The 13,592-nt window shown below is 38.3% G+C and overlaps 1 protein-coding gene; it reads left to right on the forward strand.

The window, feature by feature from the left end:
* The window catches only part of LOC143715444 (uncharacterized), a 261,819-nt gene that overhangs the window by 106,268 nt on the left and 141,959 nt on the right, over positions 1 to 13,592 (forward strand).

Here is a 13,592-nt window from a genome sequence, read left to right on the forward strand (position 1 = left end):
ACTCTAAACTCTTGTCAAGCTGTAACATATAACTGTCACCCAACCAAACACACACAGTTTTAAAAGCAACATCCAACCCCATTTCAAAACAGTCTGTGGGTTACATCTTTTGGACATTAATCATATCGCATTGGTTTTCATTTCTTTTCTTCAGAGCAGTTACATATTCTACATTGATTAAAAAAAATCAAATGTGTTTTTAATGGTAGTATAATTTTATATGAAAATCAATTATTTACCATTCAGATGAGAATAAAGTTAGGGTTCATTAAAATTAAGGAAAACATATTGATCCGTTCTTAAAAGATAATTCAGGTATTTAGCACTTTGAGTCTATTTTCTAGTTTGTTTTGGATGAACTAAGTTAAAGTAGTGGGTAGAATTTTGACGATAGGTCCTGTCTCGACTTTTTGAATCTTTTAGAATCGCCTCTGACCGCTTCAGAGTGAGTGTCTACGAGCATACACAAACATGTCCTTAAAATAACCCGTAATGTTCGTTTTCAAAACTGTGCAAGAAGGACTATTGCAGTTTATAACACAGCAGGTAGACGGCATCTAGAACACTGCGTTCTTCCCTCCATGCAATCAAGTCTGGCGCCTTCTGTTTGTGCCGCGGATTCCCAAAATGCTTTGCGTTCACCACTGGTAATACGTCACGATGACGTCACATTAGCAATCTCTATTGGTTGTTTAGTTGCCTCAACCTTATATTGCGGGGATTGTGCTGCATGCAGTAGCTACTACCCAGCAAGCAATAGCCGTCATTTCAACGTCTCGGTTAAATATAGACCCGATATAGTCCGGCTATGTGTAACCCACTTTTAGCCCAAATAACATTTAATCTGGATAAATTAATTTTTTTCCAAAATAACTTGTGAGATGTATGATATTCCATCATGTAAGCAAAGTCAACTGTGATTACAAGGTGTTTGGTTTGCTTTATTTTACATGTTATATATGTAGGCTGTGCGTAGCCACGATTTAGCTCGTATTCAGACCCGGCTATTGTAGCCCACTTTTAGTCAAAACAGAGTAATTGTAGTTTTTTGCCAGGCAGTGCATGAAATGGTTGATATTCCATCATGTTCGCATTGGTAATGATATCTGCAAGGTTCAACGTGTCATTTCACGACATGGTCGATCTGTAGTCACGATTTAGCTCCTGAATTGGACGGGCTATATGCGGTCTACTTTAGCCCACCTGGCGAAATCAAAGCAATCTGGTCTACGTACGGCTTGGCTAGCCATGATTCATACCAGCGAAATAGTATAAGAATATTAGTCTTTAAAATGTTTTTGCTCACACAGCTTAATGTTTGCTGCCTGTCACACATAAACATAATAACATTCAAACACAATCTAAGATATGACTGTATCATTATAATTAAATCAAATGCAATTGCATTTCTCAACCGCGAGATGGCACAATCGAAACACTACTGAGACATGACTACTGGGACTACTGGCGGCATTGCGCGACTAGATCACTTTAACCAGATCTCGCGATAAACATTTCTGCCATTTTCAATTTTATTTTACACGAGGCAGCTGTCGGAGAGCATCGGGCGAGCGACACTCTGAAAACTTCAAATGTATACTTCGATCTTGTAAGTATGCGTGTTATTTTTGTTATGTTCATTGTTTAAATAAGTTAGTTGTTATAATGTGTAGAAACCGTGACATTTTAACATTACCATTGCAGAGTTAACGTTACCTGCACGTGTTATTGCAACTGTGTGCCCTTAATCTAAAAGGAATCTAAATTCAAGGTGGTAAGCATGAAACTATGAAACTTATCATTACAATTTTATTTGTATTATTATTAAAGATACCAATATATTTTTGTTTTTAGATTAGAGTAAGAAATAATAGGTTTTGATTTAATGCACATTTTCAAAGTATACTTTACATAAAACTTAACAGCAACATGAAAAGAAATTATAAAAAATTATTTTTTCCTTTCCAATTAAAAGGTAGTGGCAAACAGTAAAGTCTTTAAACTTGATTTAAAAGAATTAAAATATGCAGCATACATTCCGTTTTCAGTGAATTTGTTTCAGATATATGGTGCATAAAAACTGAATGCTGCTTCTCCATGTTTTGTTTTGACTTTGGGGATATAAAAGTAGCTGGCTACTGTCCCAGGTGACCTGAGAGGTCAGCTCTGGATGGTTCATAATGCATCAGAATATTAGAAATTTACGTTGGCCTTAATTTAATTATTGATATTGATTTATTAAAAATATTGATATACATTGTCTATATTGATATAAACTATATAATCTCAATCTATTTTCCATTAACTCTATATTGGCCAGCTCTAGTGTGCATCCTAGCAAAAGTGAATGACTGTAATTAGTTAAAAATGATTGTCAACAATGCTTTTCTTGAGCAATAATTTTTTTTCTTTTTCTCATTTGGCAGACGCAGTGATGGCCAACATTCCTTCGGCGACTGAATGGGAAATAAAAAATTCAATTTCTGGTCATTTTAAACAAGCACCAGGGAGAGCAGGGGATGGTGGTTATGGATATAAAGCTAACAATTAATTCTTAAAAATTTTAGTATCTTAAGTTGTTTTACATATTTTTTTATTTGTTCATTTTTATGTTTGAATGTTGTCTAAGTTGTTAATATAATTGTTCTAAATAAATCCTTTATATTCAATTAGTTTGGATGGATTTTCATTTATGAGAACCTGTTGTATTTGAGTGAAAAGAATCCTTATGCCTCATTTTGTTGTCAATTACATGTATATGTAGTGTAATTGATGTCTAGTCTATTCTTGGGCTATGGTTAGACGTCTATTAGATTTTCACTGACAGCCCAAAATTAGCCTTGTTTTAGCCTAGACCCATATTGCCTGTCTATTAGACGTATATATGTAGTCGTTTAATAGCTGTCTAATTGATGACTAGTCTATTCTTGGGCTATGGTTAGACGTCTATTAGACGTATATGTAGTCATTCAATAGCTGTCTATTCTTGGGCTATGTTTAGACGTCTATTAGATTTTCACTGACAGCCCCAAATTAGCCTCGTTTTAGCCTAGACGTCTGGGCTGTGTTTTGACGGCTATTAGACGTCTATTAGACGCAAAATTGCTTGCTGGGTAGGGTTTCCCTCAATACATGAGGATTCCCCTGCTGGACATATAAAACGCTTAACGTAGCTTAATGGACTAATACAGTGATATAAAAGACCAAACTCGCAGGCAAGCAGAAGGACTCAGAATATGGACTTAACACGCTAAGTTTAAAGCTGAGCGTTTCTCAGTGATACTGGCATAAGTTGGCTTGACATTGGACATTTGCACATTTAGGGACCGTCTCTAAAGTTACATAAGACATTGGTATACACGTTTCTAACTTCAATAGCATTTTAAGAGAACGACTTGCAGTCATAAAACCAACTGTAAAGTGTTCATGTAGGTGATGTCAGGCATTATGCGCAATTTATTCAAATACATTTAAGTTCGAAACGTTTAGGCCTATAGGACAACCCTAAATGTAGAGACGGTCCCTAAATGTGCGAATGTCAAGCCAATTTTAGTCATTTAGCAGATGCTTTTATCCAAAGCGACTTAAGTTACAGTTAAACTAACAATATATGACAACAATATGAAAGTGCTATGACCCTTCCCAGATTAATCATGTATGTAGGAATATTAACATGTATGTAGGCATACTTCCCCAATAAGGTGCGAGTTTGGGCTTTTATATCACTGTATTAGATTAAGCTACGTTAAGCATTTTGTCCTGATGGAAGGGGAATCCTTGAGTATGATGAGGTATTGCGGGAAACCGATTATAATCTCGTTCATGGTAGAAAAAGTTGATAACATGTAGCCTAACTGTACGTTCACACCGCCGCAGGCGAGAGCGGCAAAATTCGCTCTCGCCGCCCTGCCAGCGACGCCGTGGAAAGATTCGTGGACGCTCTGATGCTCTGACGTTGATCGAACGCGTGGTCATTTTTACAACTGTATTTAAAGGGGCCACAAAGCATCAATCATGTCGATAGTTATTTTTGCAGATAATTGATCGATGGAAAAAACTTTACAATTATAGTGACATGTTTGCTAATGAAATAAACAAATTAAAAGCGATTTGTGAGGTGTGGCTTTTGTGTTCATGCTTAAGTGCTATTATAATTTACATTCCCGCTGAAAAACAAGCGTTCTAGCGCGAAAATATTGCCTATAAATAGTGTTGCGCGCCTTCTTATCAAATTCAAATGATCAACCTCCTCAATTTTGCTTGGGAACTAATGTGGTCGGAACCAAAGTTTACAGGACTGCGTTCTCTGGACTCCTCTCAAACGGAGCACTTCTATATTCCGATTGGTTGCCGCCGGTTGCCGCCGAACCGCGTCATTGCTTATAACCATAAAGTTGACCTGACTTCAACTCTCCTCGCCGCTCTCACCGTCCAAGACGCATCGCGCCGCTCTCGCCGGAGCTCGCCGCCAGCTCTCATTGAAAATGAATGACTTCCGGCCACTTTGACGCTCTCGCCGGCGGCGGTGTGAACGCACAGTAAGGCTACACAGGGAAAGTAACAATGATGTTAATGAATGAAACATAAAAACAGCTTTTGTGCCTTTATCATCTTTTCCGCATATGTACTGACCCAAATAATCATCACAAAAAACTTAATGCATGCTCAATTGTTGTAAATGAGTTTTTGTAAATGGCTTGCTCTAACTGTTGCTTGGGCTTCGTCAACAACACACGCTTGGATCCCCTGCTGGTGAGGTCGACTAACAGCAGACGGAGATTATGATCGTTAATCTACTGCGTTTACATTTACATTTAGCTGACGCTTTTTATCCAAAGCGACTTAAAATTGCTATATATGTCAGAGGTCGCACGCCTCTGGAGCAACTAGAGGTTAAAGGGATACTTCAGGATTTAGCATTAACCCTCTGGGGACTAAGCTCTTTTTGGTCCGTTTTCTCTATTTTTACATTTGGGCTTATAAACTATATGTAATGGAGATGGAACACTATATTTGGTATCTATGGATTCAGAAGACCCTAAGCTAACATAAGCACACATGTAATATGATTATAAAGGAAGTATGAGTGAAAATGTACCATAAACTAGAGAATTTCAAAAACGGAAATTTGATTTTTGGCATTTATTTTTCTGTAAATCACACATCACACAACAATAGTGAACAGTTTTTGAACAAAAAAATATATTTGTCAAAGCCTTTGCTTGACAGACATGTGTAATTGTTAAATAAAATGTGTAAAGAACAATGAAAAAATTAACTGTATTTACAAATAGTCCCAGACGTTTTTCTTAGGAATGCTTAGAATTTTCTAAGCAATGCTTTCTCCTCGTCACTCTCCAGTAATTGTTCCAGAGCTTGTTCCACCGTAAATCGTTTACTGCTTGCCATCATAAAAGTGCTAAAACAATAAATAATGCTATAATTGTATGTGTGTATATATATATATATATATATATATATATATATTATAATTGTTCTGTCTCTCTCTCATATCTCTGTGCGCTCTCGCTCCGTAAAGCCTTGTTTATACTCGTCGCGTCCGTTCGATTTCTGACGTCTCTGCCACAACGCTGTTTGCGTAATAGTATATAGTACCAACCCTTGCAAGGCTACAGAGTCCTCCGATTTATTAGAATACGTCATGGTAACCTTCCTCTGATGGGGTAAGAAAAATATTCCTCCATCGGCAATTTTTCCATTGGTTGTTGCTCGTGAATCTGCCAAACAACATCGATTTCATTGGCCTTTGACGAAGTGGTATTGCGCAACAAGGAAGTGTGTATACAAGCCGGGTAGGTATTTACCGCACCTCTCTATCATTAATAGTTTTTAGGATAATTACACATTTGTAAAAGTATGTCACTTTGGGCGGTACCGCCCAATCCGTCCCCAGAGGGTTAAGCTTTGTATCAGTAGAAAACCAGTAGTATTTTCGAATAACTGTGCTTCCCCCCCTCATTTCCCCCTGATATGAGAGATTTATGTATTTTTAGTCTGGAAAGAATCGTCATTTTGCGTCATCGGAGGATTTTTGGGCCAGAGGCTTAAAACTACAGCCAGTACCTGAAGCTAGTTCTGCATGTTTTCACCACGCCCATATGGGGCAGGATCTCACTCACAGAATGTAAAGATATTGTCAGCCATCTTTCTGTACAAGCTAAGCTAACAGGCTCTTTCTCTGTGTATAAAGTTTGTATAGTAGGCTAATCACGATGGCGTAAGGTAACGTTAGTTTTGAAGTTGAAATGGCAGAAGGGGATCTCGAAGATCTGTTGCGCGAATCTGATGCTCGCGGCTACCTGTAGGAGCCGCAATACAGCGACCAACAGTTGCGGGAGATGGAGGAACAAGAGGCGGCCGGAGCAGCTGCTGCTGCAGCAGGGGAGCAAGACCTGACTCGAGCCCGGCCAGACTTGAGCTGGGGCGGACTGGTGGTGTCAGTGCTCTCGCTGTGCGCCTATGGAAACAGATAGAGAGTCCTATTGCTGTCGCGAATTTCAGCGATCCCATTTTCTTCTGGACGAGATCAATTGGAAACGCCAGCCAAAGCACGCAGGGACAAACGGATGGCTTAGTGTAAAGTGAGTAACGTTATTTCGTTTGTTTTTCTTTTTTTACCGAGATGTAATGTACAGAGTTTGGACACCCGGCATTATCACAATGTTCTTCCCGCGTAGTCAGCTGAGCTATTGTTGTTATATTTACATGATATCATTCTGTATGTGCAAATAGTTTGCATTGCTAATGTTGTGCTTACTGTTTTGTAGACAATATCGCCTAACAGCCTATTGTCACTTTATGGAATGGGTCCTGCAATGCGAGCGACTTGGTAAAGACTATCGTCTCGTTTTGCCCACCTGTGTTGTCCAGGACATCAGACGGAGATATCCAGCTCCTGACGGGCAATACTGTGAATATAAGGAAACAGCTGAAGCTCTGGAAGAGCTTTGAGTGTAAAAGTGTTAATATTAATTATTTTTTTAATTAAAAGTTATAACTCACATTGGTTGTGGTTCTTTTTATAAACCTTTACTGTTACTAGAGTATGTATTAGCCTAGAGAATGTGTGGAGAAATGTTTCGGATACTGCCGCCTGTAACCGGTAGGCGTGGTTTGGAAGTGGCCTGGCTTCGTAAGCAAGTGCATTCTGGGAGTTGTTGTCTTACAGCCACATGAGTAAAAAATACATTTTCTGCCTTTTCTCAGTCTAGAATGCTTCAATTTAAAAAATAATTTCACATTTCTACTATATAAATTATCACTATTAAATACACATTCATCTTCCCAGAGCTGAAGTATCCCTTTAAGGGTCTTGCTCAGGGAAACACTCACAGTGGATTCAAACCCGGGTCTCCCACACGAAAGGCATGTGTCTTATCCACTGCGCCATGACCACCCCCGCATTGCCTTCAGTTCCCCTGGATGTCAACGTTGAATTTACTGTCGAATTTGAACCACTGAATTTGTGGAAGCGAATTTGCAAAGCGAAATAAAATGGACCGAAAACCGCCTGTTGAATATCATAGGTTGTATTTTGAATCAGTTTGAATATTTTGGAAGTGAAATATGAAAGGTGAATATGGATTATTGAAATTTTACTAATGCAAATGTGTTTGAAATGTTTTGAATTTAAATATTCACAGCTTAAATATTCAACCATGCTAAATTTCAGCCCATAAAAATGCAAACCCTAAAAATACAATGCATTAAAATACAAGCAGGGTTAATGCAATGCATTTTTTTTTTCAAGTAGTACAATTCAACAGGCTTTTTGTTTCAAAAACATTTTCCATTATTTTACTTCCATAAAAAGTTTAAAAAAATTAAATTCTTGTCTGAACTTACTTTTTCATGTAAATTACATAGTCTTTTCTGTAGCATTTACTTCACCACAAAATATTTTTTATCAGTGTGTATAGTGAAAAAAAACTTGTGTTATGTGACATTAGTTTTGTGGAAGTTCTTTTGAACTTTCTAAAATTGTCATTTAGCGGTGACTCATTTCAACATATAAAGATTTTTTCATATAGATGTAATTTATTTCTAAATTCACAAATTTATTTCTAAGATAATTGAGGTTTGTGAAAGAATATTGCTATTATAAATTGACATACATAGACTTGGTATAATAAATGTTAAAACTGTTCTAATTCGATCCACTGCTCGATCTGAATGAAAATTCAAACCTTTCAAGAGGGCCGTACGCAGGGTTTTATAAATACTGAGGTCCCAAATCTGAGCTTGCTAGTTTCACAGATCTATGTGCATATTGGAAGGTTTTCGTCTGTTGGTGAAGAAAGTAAACAAAACTGATATGATTTGTTTCATGAAACATTAAGTGCATTTACTGAAGGCTAGTAGACAATATGTGGACATTCATTATTAATCTTATGCCTATTATGATGAAAATGGATTCGTTAATGTTTCTTGTCTTGTCACATTGACAGTTACGAATTACATTAGGCTAATGTTACACGAATCGCGCAAATAATAGGTTATTTTCAATTCAAAATTGTGAAATTAGACAACAGTTTATTAGTTTGCACACATGATTATTTCTGTCGGTCGTTTAATATTTCTATCATAAAACAGTTGTCAAATATTGATGTTTAGTTTAGCTACTTGTATCTTATCTCTAAGTTTATAACCGTAAACTGAAACGTCACTCTGGAATTCGCGCTCAGCAGCTTCTGTGAACAATAAGCCCCGCCTACTTTGATTTGATTGGTCATCTCAACCATGTTGACAGTGACGAGCGCTGTTAGACTGAGGTGCTCAGATGGGAAGGACGGTTATCCTGGCGTTGTACAATATCCTTGCAGAACCTAAGTAGAGTTAAGATCTGGCAATTATTCCAATACCTTTTTTACATACTAATAATATATAAACAAAAATGTCGAGGTCCGGACCTCATTGGTGAGTATACGGCCCTAGAAGAGACTGAAATTAGCTAAAAAATCTCTTGTGACGTCAGTTTTTTGTCTGTCTTTCTCCGGTTCTGAACGCGGCTACTGATGCACTGCGCATGCGCTTAATGTTTGTTTGGATTCAGAGACTGCACGTAATACACATGTAAACTAATATGCGCATTGAATTGCAAAGTTTAGGGTTCGTATAAACAGATCTTTCAGAATCTAAAATAGGATTGGATTCAATTGCAAAAAATTAGTGCATGTAAATATCCAATAGGGGGCAGTAATACACTAAAAAGGTTTCTAGCTTGCCATGTAAGTCCAAAAGAACAAGAGGATGCGCAGAAGAGAGACACCAACGCTGAAAGTTTAAAGACCAGTTTACTATTTGTTCATTTTAATCCGAGATGCTTTAACGACCGTGTAAGAGCCACACGTGAAAGTTGACATGAAACAGCTTGCGATATAAGGTATTTAACTCTACTAATTAACACATTATGTGCTCAGGTTTAGTGTTAATATGTAATAAACACAAAATTTTCATTAGTTTCTAATGTATTAGTTATCTAATGAATTGATGTTAACATTGATTTACAATATTAGTAATGGTCCATAATGTAGAGTTAATGCTCTAATCTAGAGCTGAATTTAGTCTTTAATTTGATTAGTATATATATATATATATATATATATATATATATATATATATATATATACATATACATATACACACACACAAAAGATAAAGCATGTATACACTCAATATATATACATGCATCATTCATATTATATATACATAAGAAAAAAGAGATCCTCACATGACATTTTAGGTCAAAAATCCATTTACATTCCCTCTGCAAAAGTCTCTGCTCCAAATTACCAACCAGCAACTGTGTCATATGTTCTATAACAACGAAATGTAATTCCGCGATCGAATGGGAAATCTCATCAAAATTGACGTGCAACTGGAGATTTTTTTGTCTTTCCTCCTGATAGCGCTCCTATTTTCAGTGATACGCGTCTTAATTTGTCTCTTTTCTTTACCTACGTATTGTTTGTCACATGGACAAGATAATAGGTAAATCACATTGGTTGAAGCGCATGTAACAAATAGTTTAATCTTATATGTACGGTTTGTTATGCTTCTGCAAAAGGAAGAACATCTTTTACGGATGTGTCTACATGCCGCACACTTAAGACAGGGAAAGAAACCAAGTCCTTGTTTATACGTCCATCAGGACTAGTCTTTATGAAGGTGTCGGATTTGACCAAATAGTCTTTAATGTTTCTCGCTCTATAATGTGAAAAAAGATGCGGATCCGCAAAAAGACTCGCCCACTGGATCACACTTATACCAATGTTTTTTAATCACATTCTTGATGGCTTGACTGTGTGCAGAATAAGTAGTGGTATACAAACTACAGAGTGGAACTTCTTTTGTTTGTCCGATATATAAGACGATTCTCGTACTTTCTCCAAAGCGATATCCAGCCATTTTTTCGGATAACCCCTAAGAATAAACGCTTATACATTATCACAAATTGTTGTTCAAAATCTAATTCTGATTCTACACTGCATATACGCTTCGGTCGAAGAAATTGGGTATAGGTTAGCCATTATTTTAAATAAGATGGATGAGCGCTTGCTGCATGGAGAATACTATTATTGTCAGTTGGTTCGGAATAGAAAGAGGTAAATAACGTACCCAATTCAAATATAACCCTATTATAAAGGAAAATGACAGAATGGGAATCAATTGCCACATTGAACTTAATAGAATACTATATTATTCAAAAACTCAACAAATTCAACGAACTTCAACTTTAACACCCTAAAAATACAAAATACATAATCCACATAATGCTTCCACATAACAATATTATCTAAAAAAGTTATTTTTTATTCCAGATGTATCTCTCCTCTAAATATCGCATAAATAGGCAAGCATAATCCAGAGAAAATTTGGTACCCATGGCTGCACCCTGCTTTTGTAGATAGTATTTATCCTCAAAAAGGAAATAATTATTTTCTAAAAGTAAAGTGATCATATCAATGATAAATTCAAAAGGAGGCGATTTCTCAGTTCTTTGATTTAAGAAATGTTTCATCACCACTAAACCTTGCCTGTGAGAAATGTTAGTGTATAATAAGACCACATCCATAGTTGTTAAAAAATATCTTTGTAACAAGGTTCGTTGTGGGAAGAAGGAGGCGGGAACCGGCAAACATTAAACAAAAATACTTTATTTAAAATAAAACATAACACAACATAAAATCAGGCCTGTTCCTCTCTCGATCATCAACGTTGTCGCCCCTCCTTTATGCTTCCGCTCCTCCGTGAGAGATGCGAGACCGATGTGCTTCACAGGTGTCGCTTGTTAACACTCGCATCACAGACCTTGCGCCGTTCTCTCACGTCCCTCGGCCTCGTCCTGTTCGCCACATACCCCCATCGCCCCTCACAGGCCGGGGGGTACTCCCGAGACTGTGCTCTACTCCCCCCCGGTGGCGATCCCTGGGGGGTATGGACCAACGAGCCGAGGGAAACGGAGATGGAAGCATGAGGAGCGACAGATCGAGAGAGCGGAGAGAAAAAAACAAAATAAAAAAAAACGTGGTCCGGTTCCCACAACGCGCTGCCATCTGGTCTTCCACAAGCTGGGCGATCTCCTCTGCGGTGGCTGGCGATAACGCTGGATAGCTGTCGGTGGACAGCTCGACACTCCTCCGCTGCCCGGTGGACGGCGACGGCTCCTTGGGCTCTTTGGGCAGCCTGCAGGAGTCCCCCGCTCCCTGCTCCTCCCCTTCGCACGACGGACGGTAGCAGGCTCCGGCCCTCGGCGAGCGGCAGCGACTCCTCCGCTCCCTCCCGGACGGCAGCCGCCCCTCTAACTCCCAGGTGGCCGGCAGCGAGCTTGACCGTCCCCCCGGCAACTCACTCCAGCACACCGCCTCGAGTGTCCATGGCCGCGACTCCCCTGCTCCCTACTCCTGCAATGGCGGACGGTAGCAGGCTCCGGCCCACGGCGAGCGGCGGCGACTCGGGCACCATGCTCGATTCCCCACAGCGGCAAGGACTCTCTGACAGCGCGTTCCTCCCTCTTCCCAGGTTTCGGCACCAGTGTAACAGGGTTCGTTGTGGGAAAAAGGAGGCGGGAACCAGCGAACATTAAACAAAAAGACTTTATTTAAAATAAAACAAAACACAACATAAAATCAGGCCTGTTCCTCTCTCGATCATCAATGTCATCGCTCTTTCTTTATGCTTCCGCTCCGCCGTGAGAGATGCAAGACCGGTGTGCTTCACAGGTGTCGCTCTTTAACACTCGCACCACCCGCCTCGCGCCGTTCTCTCACGTCCCTCGGCCTCGTCCTGTTCACCACAATCTTATTGGGTTCTTTCCCTTCTATATTCATTTCAGATAATTATATCAAGAAAACACACAGTACACGCACATGTATTATGTAAACACAAACTTTGATTTTGGATATGATTAATCGTTGCCCGGCACTAATTTTTATGCAACAGTATGCCTTCTTTTTCACATTATATTTATATTTATTTTTAAATCATTTATGTCCGTCTTATTCATTGCAGAACTCAAACCGACTTTGGAGAGGGGTCATCTTTCTTGGTCTTCCATTTATTAAAGGAGCAGTTCACACAAAAATCATTTACATGTTGTTCCAAACACACAAGACTTTTCTCCACCTTTGGAACACAAATGAAGATATTTTTAATATTATCATCATTTTTTGTTGATCCATTTACAGTCTAGATAATCTAAATTTTCAAGCTTCAAAAATATATGAACCATCACTGAACTTGCTTAAGCTGGACTACGACACTATTTTCTTCTACATCTGCTGTACAGCCGAAACAAACTTTGTTGCATTATTTTCCTGTTATCATTGTAAAGCTGCTTTGAAAATATCTGTATTGTAAAAAGCACAATATAAATAAAGGTGACTTGACTAGAAGTATTCCATACCAATATTTACACATGAATAAAATCCTAAATTATATCTGTTCATATCATAGTCAAGTCACCTTTATTTATAAAGCGTTTTTTATAATACTGATTGTTTTAAAGTTGCTTTAACAGTGATAACAGGAAATTAATGCAACAAAGGTTATGGATTTATAGTGATAAAGTTGAGTGAACTTAAATTTGGTTTACTTGTTACCTTTGTGTGCTTGAATAAGTTGGTACAATATTTAAAGGGTTAGTTCACCCAAAAATGAAAATTCTGTCAGTATTCACTCACCCTCATGTTGTTCCATCCCCGTAAGACCTTCGTTCATCTTTCGGAACACGAATTAAGTTTATTCAACGACGAGAATACTTTTTGTGCGAAACAATAAATAAATAACGACTTTATTTCAGCTATTCATTTCCTTCTTTCTGGGCCTCGAGACAGGTTACTAGTTTAACAGCGTAGGCTTCTGTTGTTGTACGTCACACGCATCACACACATGACCAGCGTCGGCCAATAGTGAGCCTACGTGTGACGTAGCACTACGCTATTACACTAGTTTAACTGACTAGAGGCCCAAAGAGAAGGAAATGAATAGTTGAAATAAAGTCGTTATTTATGTTTGTTTTTGCGCACAAAAAGTATTCTTGTCGCTTGATAAACTTAAGATTGAGCCACTGT

This window comes from Siphateles boraxobius, unplaced genomic scaffold (genome assembly GCF_051911475.1).
Source record: "Siphateles boraxobius isolate OS27281-9 unplaced genomic scaffold, OSU_SipBor_1 6, whole genome shotgun sequence".
Classification (NCBI taxonomy): Eukaryota; Metazoa; Chordata; class Actinopteri; order Cypriniformes; family Leuciscidae; genus Siphateles; species Siphateles boraxobius.